The following is a 13,721-nucleotide window of genomic DNA, read 5'->3' as shown; positions in this document are numbered from 1 at the left end:
AATCCCTCTAGGTACAGAGGGATGGGACCCAAGGGCCAAAAGCTGGTGGTACGGGCATGGGGGATCGCTAGACCCGGAGACAGGGGTGTGTGTTCACCGGCAGAGACAGTTTGCTCCCACCCAAGCCCTTATTGATGCAATGACCCAAGCTCAAGAGGGCTTGATCAAGTTCAACAGAGAGAAAGACGCACTGACAACAGCCCTCGGGAATGATGAACACGGAGGACGTGTACGAGGCAAAGGCAAGGTTCCGTGGAAAGTAGGGTTTTCCCAGGACAATGACCCGTACTGTTACAGAAGCCGTAAGAGAAAGACGGACCGGGATGCAGATCTTATGACGAAGTTTGCATCGGAACTCCATGAGTTGAAGCAGACCGTGCATGAACTAGTGAAAGAAAAATCGGCTGCAGGGCCGCATGAAGATCATGAAGCGGATCGCGGAAGCCAGCAGTGGAGAAGCAGCGTGGCTTCCACGGATGCCCCGCCTGGTGCTAGTGCACCGATGATCGAGATTCGTGCACCGGAGCCTCACTACCCCGTGGATGATGTAAAGGAGATGAAAGAATGTGATCTGCATTATCCCGTGGGGAACGTTTCCACGAAGGTAGCTAGCGGCAGTGCTTTACCCTGTACACCTGGAGCACTCCACCACAACAACCCCATTGCATATGGCTATGCTCGTGTCACGGTGGAAGACATAGTCCAAGGGTTTGAGGACCTGGAGATTGACAAACCTACACCCGAAGGGGAGAGAAGACTTGGAGATGTCAAGCGCCAGTTCATTCTATGGAAAAAGAAGTACATAGTGTTTCCAGGCGAGGCGCCAAGGCTAGCAAGTCCACCCCCCTCCGATGGTGGTGGTGGTGGTGGTGGCGGTGGTGGTCGTGGTGGTTCACCTACACCTCCTTCACGCCATTCGACGCCGTCCCCCGATCCACAACCTCCGGCGGGTACGACGCCCCCCAATCCTCCTCCGGCGGGTACGACGCCCCCCAATCCACCTCCGGCGAAGAAGCAGAAGCAGGCGGACAGCAAGGAAACCCGCTCCTGGACTATTAACCCGGACCCTTATGTACCTAAGACCACAAGGGTACCGGAGCCATCACTGAAGCCTCTCCTCCCAAGGCCTGGGGAACTTAGTGAAGCTGAAACCAAATTGGCCGCGTCTGCTGATTATGAGAAATGGAAGGCGGATATGAAGGCGAAAAAAGAGCCTGAGCCCAAGCAAGTATTCACTGAGAAGCAAAAGAAGTGGGCTAAGGATTTTTTGACGACACCGTCCCAAGCCGAGCTGAATATGCCTGACGACTATGGACATGAACTTCGTAGGCAAGCAAAAATATTGAAGGAGGAGAAAGAAGAAAGTAAAAAAAAGCGGGAAACAAGTTGACCAGCTCGGGATGCAGAAGAAACAATCGATCCCCCCGCTCATAGTGAAAGCCGGTCCGGAAGAGGACCCCGAGATCATAGCAGCTGCGGCAGCACTTGGATTGACTGTACCGGGTGCCATGAAACAAGCGTCCGAGATTGGTTTGACTCTTCGTGCCTTCTTAGGCCTTGAGGATGCGCCAGTATGTGAGATAGCATTACAATATGTGCGGAATGGGCCTCTCGTCGAGCCTGCGCGGGAAAAGAGTCTACCACCACAAATGCGAAATCTGCTACGTTGGTACAAGCAATTCATAACATGGGCCGACAAAGAATATGTTTATGCGGATGTTACAGATGAGCATCACACCAAACGGTACTCTGTAGAAATTCATATGAGTGAATTGTTCCAGCTGTTCAATCTGCGTGACCTCGACAAATCTATACTGAGTTGCTACGTTCTGTAAGTGATTTATTTCTACCTCATCTCGTTCTTCATTGCCTGCACTATATATATATATATATATTGTCCTAACTATATTGTTGCGTACGCTATTATGCAGATTGAAGATTTGGGAATGCAAAATAAGAAACATCCATGATGTTGGGTTCATTGACCCACATATCGTTAATGGACATGTGTTACAACATCACCCCGAAGACGTGGAGAAAGACCTGTACAAGTTTCTTAGAAAGCATCAACTCAAAAGTCATATTCTATTTCCTTACCATTTTGGGTGAGTGTTTCTCTCTTGTGCCCATTCTCTTTTGTTTACTCCATGCATGATATGTCTAATCGATGAGTTATGCATGACTGTGCATGTAACGTGTCCGCAGGTTCCACTGGATTCTGCTAAATATTGAACTTCACACCTCCAGAGTTCTAATCATGGACTCTATGGATTCGGATCCAAAGCGTTGGGCCGACATGAGAAAAATGCTGCAAAAGTAATTATTTTCAATCATTTGAGCTCTATATCGATCGGTCTCTTTCGTTCATTTCCTAATATCAAGTAACTAATAACTTCCTTATTCATTTAATTTTCTTTGCCCTGTAGGGTTTGGAGACGGTTCTCAGAAGAAATTGTCGGTGAATTCAAACATGAGCTAGATTTCAGAAGGTTAGTTAATGTGGATAAGCAGCCACCGGGGACCAATCTATGTGGATACTATGTTTGTGAGAACATCCGGAGACACACCACGGAGCGGAAGGCATCGGATAGCGTGCGGAACGCGACGGATAACTTGCGGAGGAGGCTTAGTCCAGAAGCTCGCTTCCGACCAATTCAAGAAGAATTAGCAGGATTTTTCATGAGGGAAGTCATCAATCCTAAAGGAGAACACTATACCGAGGACGAAGAAATTTATATGCATACCCGAGATTGAAACTTGTATGAAGTTGTATATGGTCATCCATCCTAATTGTGTATGGAAACTTGTTCGAAGTTGTATATGGTCACCCGAGATTGAATATATATTATATATTCCTCTTGAATTCTTCTTGTTTGAAATTTCATATGCATGTATATAGTAGCGTAAAATATGTGTACTGAAACTTTATCAAAATTAAAATAAAACACAAAATATAATATAAAAGAAATAAAACACTCCAAACTAAAAAGAAACCAGGTTTAGGGGGGCTAAAACCCTAAACCTGCGGAGGAGCCCTTTAGTCCCGGTTGGCCACGAGAACCGGGACTAAAGGTCCTCCGCCCCGACGGACCACGGGCGCCCACGTGGACGGGCCTTTAGTCCCGGTCAGCCACAAGAACCGGGACTAAAGCCTTTAGTCGCGGTCCGTAAGAGGCGCGACTAAAGGGGGGGGGGTCTTTAGTCGCGCATATTTAGTCCCGGTTGCACAGCCGGGACTAAAGGCTGTTGCGAACCGGGACTAAAGGGCTTTTTTCTACCAGTGTCATCGGACCACTGGACCATCTTCAGGAGAGAGATCCGCATCTTCCTTTCCTGTCTGGACATCCTCGATGCCACCACGGCACCCAACGGCACCACCACCCTGCGTTCGTCCGACCAGACGCGAAGACTCTGGAAGATCCGTCGTGCGTAGCACCTGCCAACCAGGCATGGCAGCACCTGTCGGCCAGGCATGACTTGACGGCTCCACCGAAGCTCCGTGCTTAACGTATAAGTACAAATGATATATTTTAAACAACACAATGCCCTTTACACGCTCTCACTCATGGCCGCTGATGTTATTCCCCTCTTTGTTTTCGTCCACTTGCGAAATGTGATCCTCCTTTGTGTTTTCTTCCAATACTTGGCCGTGCTGACTTCTAGTATCAAACTGAAATTTCAAGAGAGTAGACAGATACGAAAAAATGAATCTAAGGATGATTACCTAAGATTTATAATATTTCCTTAGACTTGTCCTAAGGAAATCAGCCAATTAAGGGCTCATGATTAGCTGGTTTTTTATGGCAAGCTAACTTTTATCAGAATTTTATTCACAAAAAAATTCAAAATTCTTCTTCTTATTTTCTTTGGAGAAACTTTGGTCAACATTTCTTTAGTAGGGCTGCAAGGGACATCAACCATACATGTGCCCTTCCCCGCAAAAAACAAACAAACATACATGTGCCCTTGCATTAGGGATGGCACCCGCCGGGTTTGGGTACGGGTGGAGCCACCCCATACCCTTACCCGTGACCCCAAACCTTACCCATCACCCGTACCCATACCCGTGAACGGGTACAATTTTTTCCCATACCCATCACCCGTCAGGGTAAATGGATTCCCGCGGGTAAAATTACCCATATTTGCAACACATCAATTTGAGCATTATATAGTCACAAACAACAACTTATAATAATAATAATTTATAAAAAACAACACTTCATTTGAATTTACACACAAGAACAACACTTCATTCGAACAATTGCACTCTAAAACATTTGGATCTACACACAAGAATCCCTACAGAAACGTTCATGTGATAAATAAGGCTGCTATTTTTTCAGAATTTCTGAAGCTAAACGAACAACTCGTCACTCTTGCTGCAGCAAAAGAATTCACGATTCAGATAATCACTTTACACACGGAGTGCTTGTAGCCGTATCTCTATGCAAAACAATGAATTATCAAAAAGAGGTGGATGCCGTGGTAACAATCGTTGTACACACATAGTGCTCGTCACCAATTTGCTGCAGCAATAACCATGACATAATCCCTCTTTCTAAAACTTCATGGTTCAGTTAAGACTTAAGAAGCTCGCAATGACACACAGAAAGTTGTATTCATCACATCATCTATATACATCACGTCTACTCAGCAGAAATCAATGCTCATCTACATGAATGCATCACATCATCTTGTACAACAAATATCTCCAAACTGTAAGATCAGTGCTCGTAATCATAAAATCATAAAGAAAATCGATACTCTCCTAGCCGAAATAGCCATGCTACTGTTCTTGTGCTTTGCGGCAGCAGATCGACCATTGCTAAGTAGGCTAGGGCGTACCTGCTTCACGGATGTCTTGGACATAGTGCTGCGATGGTGTTGCACCTTGGACCCTGGAGCATGAGGTGGAAGACCTTGACGTCGGCCGGGGAGTTGGCTCTTTCCTGGCGCGCGGAGGCGGAAGGCACCATACGATGATAGGGTTGGGTTTGGGCTCGGTGTTGGCGTGTTGTGCTCCTGGCTGTGGTGGTCGCCGAGCTGCAGCTCCTTGCGGTTCCCATCCACGCGCGAGCTATCATCATCGTCCGCTGGGTCCATGGTGGTGGCGCGAGGCAGCAAGCGGCTGGAGGCGCTGGCGTTGGCGGCCGACAGCGAGAGCCGAGAGCCCAAGAAGATGAGATCGATCTATTCTGCTGGGCGCTGGCTGCTACAAGCATGCGAGGTAATTTTGGACGTCAAGTTCGTCAATCACGCAATCACATTCATATATAACCATAAAAGGAACGAGGCAATTCTGGACATCAATCACCTTTTTTTTTGCGAAATGGACATCAATCACCTAGACACAAGTATCACATTTGGGATTCTGGACGTGGGATAGCTGCGGGATTTATGTCCACATAATGATACAATACATTTAATATGCGGATAAATAATATTTTAGGCCTATTTATCAGATTATACGTGGGTACATGGGTACACGGGTATGGGTTATACTAAACCATACCCGTACCCACCAAACCCGATGGGTTTAAAATTTTCCTATTTATGTACCTATGGGTATTTTTGTAATCCAAACCCTTGCCCTAATAGAGTTTTTACCCACCGGGTACGCGGGTAATGGGTACCATTGCCATCCCTACCTTGCATCCTTAAAAAGGCACACAGCACACCTGGTGGGTGCAACGCGTGACTGTTGTTGCTAATATTTGTTAACTACACTGCATGTTGTGCTAATAAGCTGCCACACATCTCAAACGATTGAACTGCAGTTTTAACCGGAGAGGTGAGATGTGACAGCGGTTTTTACTACTTTCCCTTAAGCCCGGCAAGACTCGTTGGCTCTCTCACTCGAGCTCCTATTCCTGAACGCTTCTAATGGCTGCAGCATGCCACTGCTCGGTTTCTCAACGGAGAAGATATGCTGGCAGCATCTTCGGGTGGCCCAATGTTAGCCCAACTGCAGCCATGGAGCCGTCCAAGGTCATCAACCATGCACCCGCAAAAAAAAGGTCATCAACCATGCATGTGCGCCAATTCACGGTATCTGTAACCCTGCTCGCTCTTTTCAGTGAAATCGTGGTTCCACTTGATGACCCGAATCATTTTTTTCCTTCAAAAAATAGGGGTGGAAAATGAACATAGAAACATCCGGGTTTCGTATTACAATGTAAAATATAGTTCTGAAAAGAGCCAGAGACACGGTCCAGCCAGGCAGAGCCAAACTACTTTGATACTCAGGACCAGAGCAACTCCTTACAAGACCACAAGCACTAAAACTGACACTTTAGAACATACGAGAACAATCGTGTCATCCTCTGATGGGATCGGTTGACGTTTTCCCGTCCGGTTGATGTTGTCCCCAAGGTAAGAGAAAAATATGTTTTTGGTTCCCTCAAATTCACAAAAAGTATACGACTGGTCTCAAAAAATTTTAGGTGACATTGCATCCGTCAAGTCTCAAAACCGGAGACATTTGGTCCAAAACCAGAAATATGGAATAAACCGATGACGTGTCACTAGTTTATTCTAGATTTCTGGATTTGGACCAAATGTCTTCGGCTTAGAGACTTAAGGGATCAAACGTCGTCAAAAAATTCTTGAGAGACCAGCCGTATACTTTTGGTAAACTTGAGGGGGCCAAAAACATACTTTTCTCCCAAGGTAATTTGGCAGCTTGATTCCTAAGCTCGCCGACATCCCACCTCAGCCTTGCGAATTTGCAGGCATTCTTCCAACCTTGATCACTAGCATCTGGCCGCCGAAGCTAGGTTAGTACCGCGGACATCAGAAGGAGAGCACACACAAGTTGACACGGATGTTGTCATCTCCCTGCCCCCCTCCAGAAAGTTCCGGCCGGCACTGGTGTCTGCTAGACCCTCATTTACTTGTTGTGCCTCTCCAGAAAAGACAACAGCCATGAATGTGCTCATCGATCAGGACAGTGGCGGGGTTCTTCCATGCCTCTCCAGCAAGGATCACCGGGATTGTGTGGCTCTTAGGTGGGAGGAAGGATTGGGAACAGTGGGGCTACGAGACGGCGCCGCTGAATACAGCGGCTCATGCTGCGATAACGGCAAGGTTGATGGGCGAGCTCTGCTGCAGACAGAATGCCGCTGTGTTTTGTTTTCCTCCAATATTCCATTTCGGAGTACCCCTTTTTCAGAGTATCCCATAGACAGGACACTAAAATAAGCATATCAACGATACAACATTGGACCTTTGACATCCTAATTCCCAGGGCAGGTGGATATTTATATGGCAATATGTAGTTTTTGTTAGGTAAGCATGAGATAGGTGTGTTGATCAAGTCATTCAAGAAGCGTTTTATGGCCTCTCTTTTATCATCCGAGTACATGATGCAAATTAAATCATGTGATCATTCTATTTGCATGTTTTATTTGCTCTTGCATAAACATAAGAAAAATAAGAAAAATTTCATGAAAGGAGCAGTTCAATCTCAATCGCATGAGGAATAGTGATAGCTCCATGACGTTAAGTTTATAAATGAGACCTTTTACAGTACATCATATTATCTCACCTAGTTTCTGATTAAAATTGATGATCTTGTGCCTTGCTACATAAGATTTTTGAGCAACCATCATAAAGCTACATAAGATTCCTTCTCTGGATAAAAATGTCCCCTGCATAATTATTCCTCAAGTGTCAAAAGTATCTGCGGTGTGAGAAAATAGCCATGCCTTTGCCTTGACGGTCAGTATCTGCCCAAATAATTTTAATTTCATCTCATCATAGGTATATGCATTTAGTTTAAAAGTCATGCATATTTCATCAAATAGCTGCACATGGTTGTATGGATCTTCTATCTTATCACCCGTAAATTGTTTACATGGCAGCAACACGAGAAGATTCAGATTAAATTTGTAAGTTTCACCATTAGGTCTTTGGTCCAATGAAGTGAATATTTTTATTAATGGGCAGTCCTGAGAGGTTAATTGCGGCGAGTTGGTAAATGTGCCCAAAATTGGACATGGTTGCCTTCAACCTGCAAATTAACTTAGTACATAATATAAATGAAAACTTAAAACAAAGATCAAAAGCGCTTAGCTCCTTGGCAATCGCGTCAGGAAAAAAATTTGATGTTCTACAAGTACACCGAGTTTAGTTGTAATTTTTTCGAAGAAGAGTACTGATCGCACATGAAGTGGTCTTTGCCTGTTCTACATGTTTAAGGAAAAATGTGCATGTAAGTTAGTTACGGTCCGAAGTAGAGCAGAAGCGGGAGTCGAAAGTACTAAGAGTGATTGGTGACTGAAAGTAAAGTGCAAGTTAAAATAAAAGAACAAGAGAGAATAAATGGAGATGATGAAATAAATAGGACGAAGGTGTTCTCATAGGGTCTGGATTCCCCACTAGTATGTGTCTAACATAACATATGCGAATGCAAAGTCTAGGTTTCGATAACTAAGACAGTATGTATGTTTTTATAAGCGGGCGGAGCCAGGTACAGATAGATACGTGCATAAATGTCGCAGCCATGTAACACATATGCCACCACGGTTCCTCCCCGCATGCAGGTTGCGGCAACAACGGTTAAGGGTCTCTTAGTGGACGTAGCTAAAGTCGTTCTCCGACAATCCCCTATTCAGCAGTCGGGGAAGGAGGGATATAGCTATCACCGCGGTACCTCCACGAACCCAACAGTGCGCCGATAGTAATAACCTTTACATCCCGAAGGGCAAGTGGTCGATTGCACCCAACATCGAAAAATATTATTAACATAAACATACAAGGAGGATGTAGAATACGCTCGACATTCAACACCTAAACACACTAGGTTCCTCCATATCACCGAGAACTAGGAGTTTTACTCAGACATAAAGACAACAAACATCAAAGGGTCAATCATGGTTATCATGTATGAATGATCAAAGTAATACACGTAGGAATCCACCTAGGGTTTTGTTATTAATTACCATGGCGATGATAATGATGGTTGATGTCGAAGTCTCCTTGATTAGGTTGATGGCGTAGTGAAGCTCTTCTATCGTCCCCCATCCGGATCCCTTCCAAAGGCTAGAGTTCTTCATTCTGGTGAAGTTTTTGATCTCTCCATAGCTCTATTTCGTGATCCGAAGCCACAGGGGTAAAATAATCAACTAGGAGGAAGTGACGCCGCCTGGCCGAGCACTGGCGCGCTCGTACCAGGTGCCATCTTCTCTCTAGAAGCGCTAGTGTAGCTGGATTTTTCTCCATTCGATTATTGATGCTTCTTATGGTAAGTTCCATCATGCCAATCAACGTGACTTTCACCCATATATTGTGTTTTCTTCTTTAATGCTCCAGATCTCCTCCATGGTGAGGGCCCTGGTGAAATAGGACATGTGTGGCGTTGAGGTCAATGAGGGGCATCACATGGACAGCCGGCACGAAATCACCCATTTCCAGGGAGCCATCCTGAGGTGAGGTGGAGAAGCAGGACATTGCTGTCAGGTCGTGTCCGAGAAGGTACCTATATGTCGGCGATGTTGACAAGCGTGGTGAGTCAGGAAGCCTCTGCGGGCGGGCTGCCGACGTGCTCATGCTGGCCGCTGTCATGGTGGTGACAAGAAGGGCCGGCTGGCAGAACCCTAGCAGGAGGAGGGTGGTTTTCACGGCCTTGGCGGTGATGGCCTCGGTGTCCAGAGTGGCGGCATGTGAAGGAAATATGCCCTAGAGGCAATAATAAAGTTGTTATTTATATTTCCTTATATCATGATAAATGTTTATTATTCATGCTAGAATTGTATTAACCGGAAACTTAGTACATGTGTGAATACATAGACAAACAGTGTGTCACCAGTATGCCTCTACTTGACTAGCTCGTTGAATAAAAGATGGTTAAGTTTCCTAGCCATAGACATGAGTTGTCATTTGATTAATGGGATCACATCATTAGAGAATGATGTGATTGACTTGACCCATTCCGTTAGCTTAGCATTTGATCGTTTAGTATATTGCTATTGCTTTCTTCATGACTTATACATGTTCCTATGATTATGAGATTATGCAACTCCCGAATACCGGAGGAACACTTTATGTGCTACCAAACATCACAACGTAACTGAGTGATTATAAAGGTGCTCTACAGGTGTCTCCGATGGTGTTTGTTGAGTTGGCATAGATCGAGATTAGGATTTGTCACTCCGATTGTTGGAGAGGTATCTCTGGGTCCTCTCAGTAATGCACATCATTATAAGCCTTGCAAGCAATGTGACTAATGAGTTAGTTGCAGGATGATGCATTACGGAACGAGTAAAGAGACTTGCCGGTAACGAGATTGAGCTAGGTATTGAGATACCGACGATCGAATCTCGGGCAAGTAACATACCGATGACAAAGGGAACAACGTATGTTGTTATGCGGTTTGACCGATAAAGATCTTTGTAGAATATGTAGGAACCAATATGAGCATCCAGGTTCCGCTATTGGTTATTGACCGGAGACATGTCTCGGTCATGTCTACATAGTTCTCGAACCCGTAGGGTCCGCACGCTTAACGTTCGGTGACGATTGGTATTATGAGTTTATGTGTTTTGATGTACCGAAGGTAGTTCGGAGTCCCGGATATGATCACGGACATGACGAGGAGTCTCGAAATGGTCGAGACATAAAGATCAATATATTGGATGACTATGTTCGGACACCGGAAGTGTTTCGGGAGGTTTCGGACATATACCGGAGCACCGGGGGGTTACCGGAACCCCCCGGGGAGTGTAATGGGCCTATTGGGCCTTAGTGGAGAAGAGGAGGGGCGACCAGGGCAGGCCGCGCGCCCCCTCCCCCTCTAGTCCGAATTGGACAAGGAGGGGGGGGCCCCCTTTCCTTCCCCTCTTCCTCCTTCCCCCTTCTCCTACTCCAACTAGGAAAGGAGGAGTCCTACTCCTGGTGGGAGTAGGACTCCCCCGTTGGCGCGCCCTCCTCCTTGGCCGGCCGCCTCCCCCCTAGCTCCTTTATATACGGGGGCAGGGGGGCACCCCATAGACACAACAATTGATCATTGATCTTTTAGCCGTGTGCGGTGCCCCCCTCCACCATAATCCACCTCGGTCATATCGTAGCGGTGCTTAGGCCAAGCCCTGCGTCGGTAGCATCATCATCACCGTCATCACGCCGTCGTGCTGACGGAACTCTCCCTTGAAGCTCTGCTGGATTGGAGTTCATGGGACGTCATCGAGCTGAACGTGTGCTGAACTCGGAGGTGCCGTACGTTTGGTACTTGGATCGGTCGGATCGTGAAGACGTACGACTACATCAACCGCGTTGTTCTAACGCTTCCGCTTTCGGTCTACGAGGGTACACGGACAACACTCTCCCCTCTCGTTGCTATGCATCACCATGATCTTGCGTGTGCGTAGGATTTTTTTTTGAAATTACTACGTTCCCCAACAGCCCGCGTCGTTGTCTTGGGCGCTCTCTGCTTTGTGGTCATCTCCTTCTTTGACTCCTTCGGGGCCACGACACGGGCGACCACGACGGGAAAGAAGGCAGCAATGGGGTTGAGCGCGTCGGCCATGGCTCTAGGGAGGGGGCGGGGGTTGGGGAGGAAATGTGGGAATGGAATGATGTGGCACCGACTAGCGGGCTAGGGGAGGACAATGGGAGGACGCAGTGAGCGTCCACGGCGTGTCCGGACGGATGCAACCCCGACCCAAATTTGGGTCAGAAATGGGTCGAAGTGGACAATAAAACAGATGTCTGTCCATTTGCGTCGACACATTGAAGTAAAAAGATATCACAAAATGGGTGCGCGGCCTACTTGAGGCAATTTGAGCCAGGTTTCTTTTCATTTTCTTTTCTTTCATTTCATTTCATTTTTCTTCTCTGTCTTTTCATTCTTTTTTTTATTTTGTTTCTCCATTTTTTGGTTTTTCTTATGTTGTTTTCTTTTTCACTCTACATTTTTTATATGTCAAAAATATTTTTTTAATAAGTGATCAACATTTTGTGTATACACATTCAACATTGTCCGAACACTTATTCAACATTTTAATACTTATTTCAACATTTTTTTAATACTCATTCAACATTTTTCTAATACATGTTCAACATTTTATATACATGATCAACATTTTTTGAAATAATTGTTCAACATTTTTTCAAATACCTGTTCAATTTTTTTCAAATACATGATCAACATTTTCTCAAATACTCGTTCAACATTTCTAAAATCCTTGTTCAACAGTTTTTCAAATAATTATTCAACATTTTCTCAAAATTTTCTCAAATGTTTTTTGAAGAGTATTTTTGTAATATATATTTATAATATTTGAAGGTATAAAAAAGTAAAAAAAATAAAGCAAAAAGGGAAAACAGAAAAGTATGAAAAAAAAAACAGAAAACAGGCTGGCGTTTCCCTCAGCGCGTGGGCCAGCCCAACCAGCGTTCCCTTCAGTGAGGGGTCGCTCCTGTCTCGCTAATGTGAGAAATAGGTCTCCCGACTTAAACAGACATAGGCAAACGAAGTGCATCGACCCGATTGGGTAGTACTCATTATAAAGATCACTCCCACGGAACTTCTCAGATTGCGACAAGTGGCGCGCTGCATGTGCGCCACTTGTCGCAACCTGTGAGTTTTCTCTTTTATTAATCCGTTTATTCAAAATATATTATCTCTTAAATCGTGCGTCCAAATCTTGAACCGTTTTCACGGTTGAATTCTTTGCGTCGACATCTTCAAAACTAGATCCTATGTTGATAGGTTTTGACGAACTTTTTTTCACGAAAAAAATGAACGAAAAAACCAAACCAGAAACACGGGTTTTTTTCCTTTCCGAAAAAGGCACACTCATGCCTCTCGCGAAATCACAACAGCACCTCTCGCGGAAGCAAAATCATACCCCTCGCTAAAGAAAAAAAACAGAAAACATGTTTTTTTCCGTTTCCGAGAGGCACGGCCGTGCCTCTCATGAAAGCACAACCGTGCCTCTCGCGGAAGAAAAAAAAGCAGAAAACGCTTTTTTTTGTTTCCGAGAGGCTCAGCCGTGACTCTCCCGAAAGCACAACCGTGCCTCTCGCGAAAGAAAAAAAAAACAGAAAACGTCTTTTTTTCATTTCCAAGAAGCACGGCCGTAACTCTCGCGAAAGGAAAAAGAACATGTTTTTCTCCGTTTCCGAGAGGCACTGCCGTAACTCTCGCGAAAGCAAAACTGTGACTCTGTGACAGGAAAAAACGCGTTTTTTCGCGCAAAAAAATCTTTTAAATTTTTTTAATCGAAAAGTTAAGGCAGACCGGTGGAAAACCGAAACGTTGAAAAAACCATTTAAAAAGTTGAAAACGCGTGCGGCAAAATAAAATAAATCCAAAAAGAGCGCCCAGAGCGCGTCACGTGACGGGCGGCTGAGAGCTCGCCAAATGGCGCTGATAGTTGTGAGGCTCCCGAAGAAGCGTTCGTTAACTAGTTGCTCCCATAGACCCGTTAGAGTTGCCCTTACCCCGTCTTAGAAAAAGAAAGGCCTGATTGTCCTATGCAGATCCAGCGTAAGCCCGGCTACCAGGCCCATCACCCGCGTTACTCGACAGGCCCTATTCTAGGGGAGAGAACGAAAAATAAAAAACGCTCTCTCTAGCAGTTGCCTATTTCCTCCCGGATCTCTTCCCCGGTCGCCGGACGCCGGACGCCGCCTTCCCGCCGCCGCCGTCGCCGCAGCGTCACAGGTTCGTTCCCTTCCCCCGATTTCTTTGTCAGATCGAGCAACAGAGAGATAGCATTACC

General features: G+C 45.6%; 1 protein-coding gene across 1 annotated transcript in view; it reads left to right on the top strand.

Annotated features, from left to right (window-relative positions):
• Nucleotides 1–13,584: 13,584 nt before the first annotated feature.
• Nucleotides 13,585–13,721, top strand: part of LOC123119136 (protein transport protein Sec61 subunit beta) — a 2,106-nt gene continuing 1,969 nt past the window's right edge. The window contains exon 1 of the mRNA XM_044538831.1: nucleotides 13,585–13,663. The gene's annotated coding sequence lies outside the window, so the exon portion shown is untranslated. The remainder of the gene's footprint in view (nucleotides 13,664–13,721) is intronic.

This window comes from Triticum aestivum, chromosome 5D (assembly GCF_018294505.1).
Source record: "Triticum aestivum cultivar Chinese Spring chromosome 5D, IWGSC CS RefSeq v2.1, whole genome shotgun sequence".
Taxonomy (NCBI): Eukaryota; Viridiplantae; Streptophyta; class Magnoliopsida; order Poales; family Poaceae; genus Triticum; species Triticum aestivum.
This window is presented reverse-complemented; position numbering and strand designations above follow the sequence as displayed.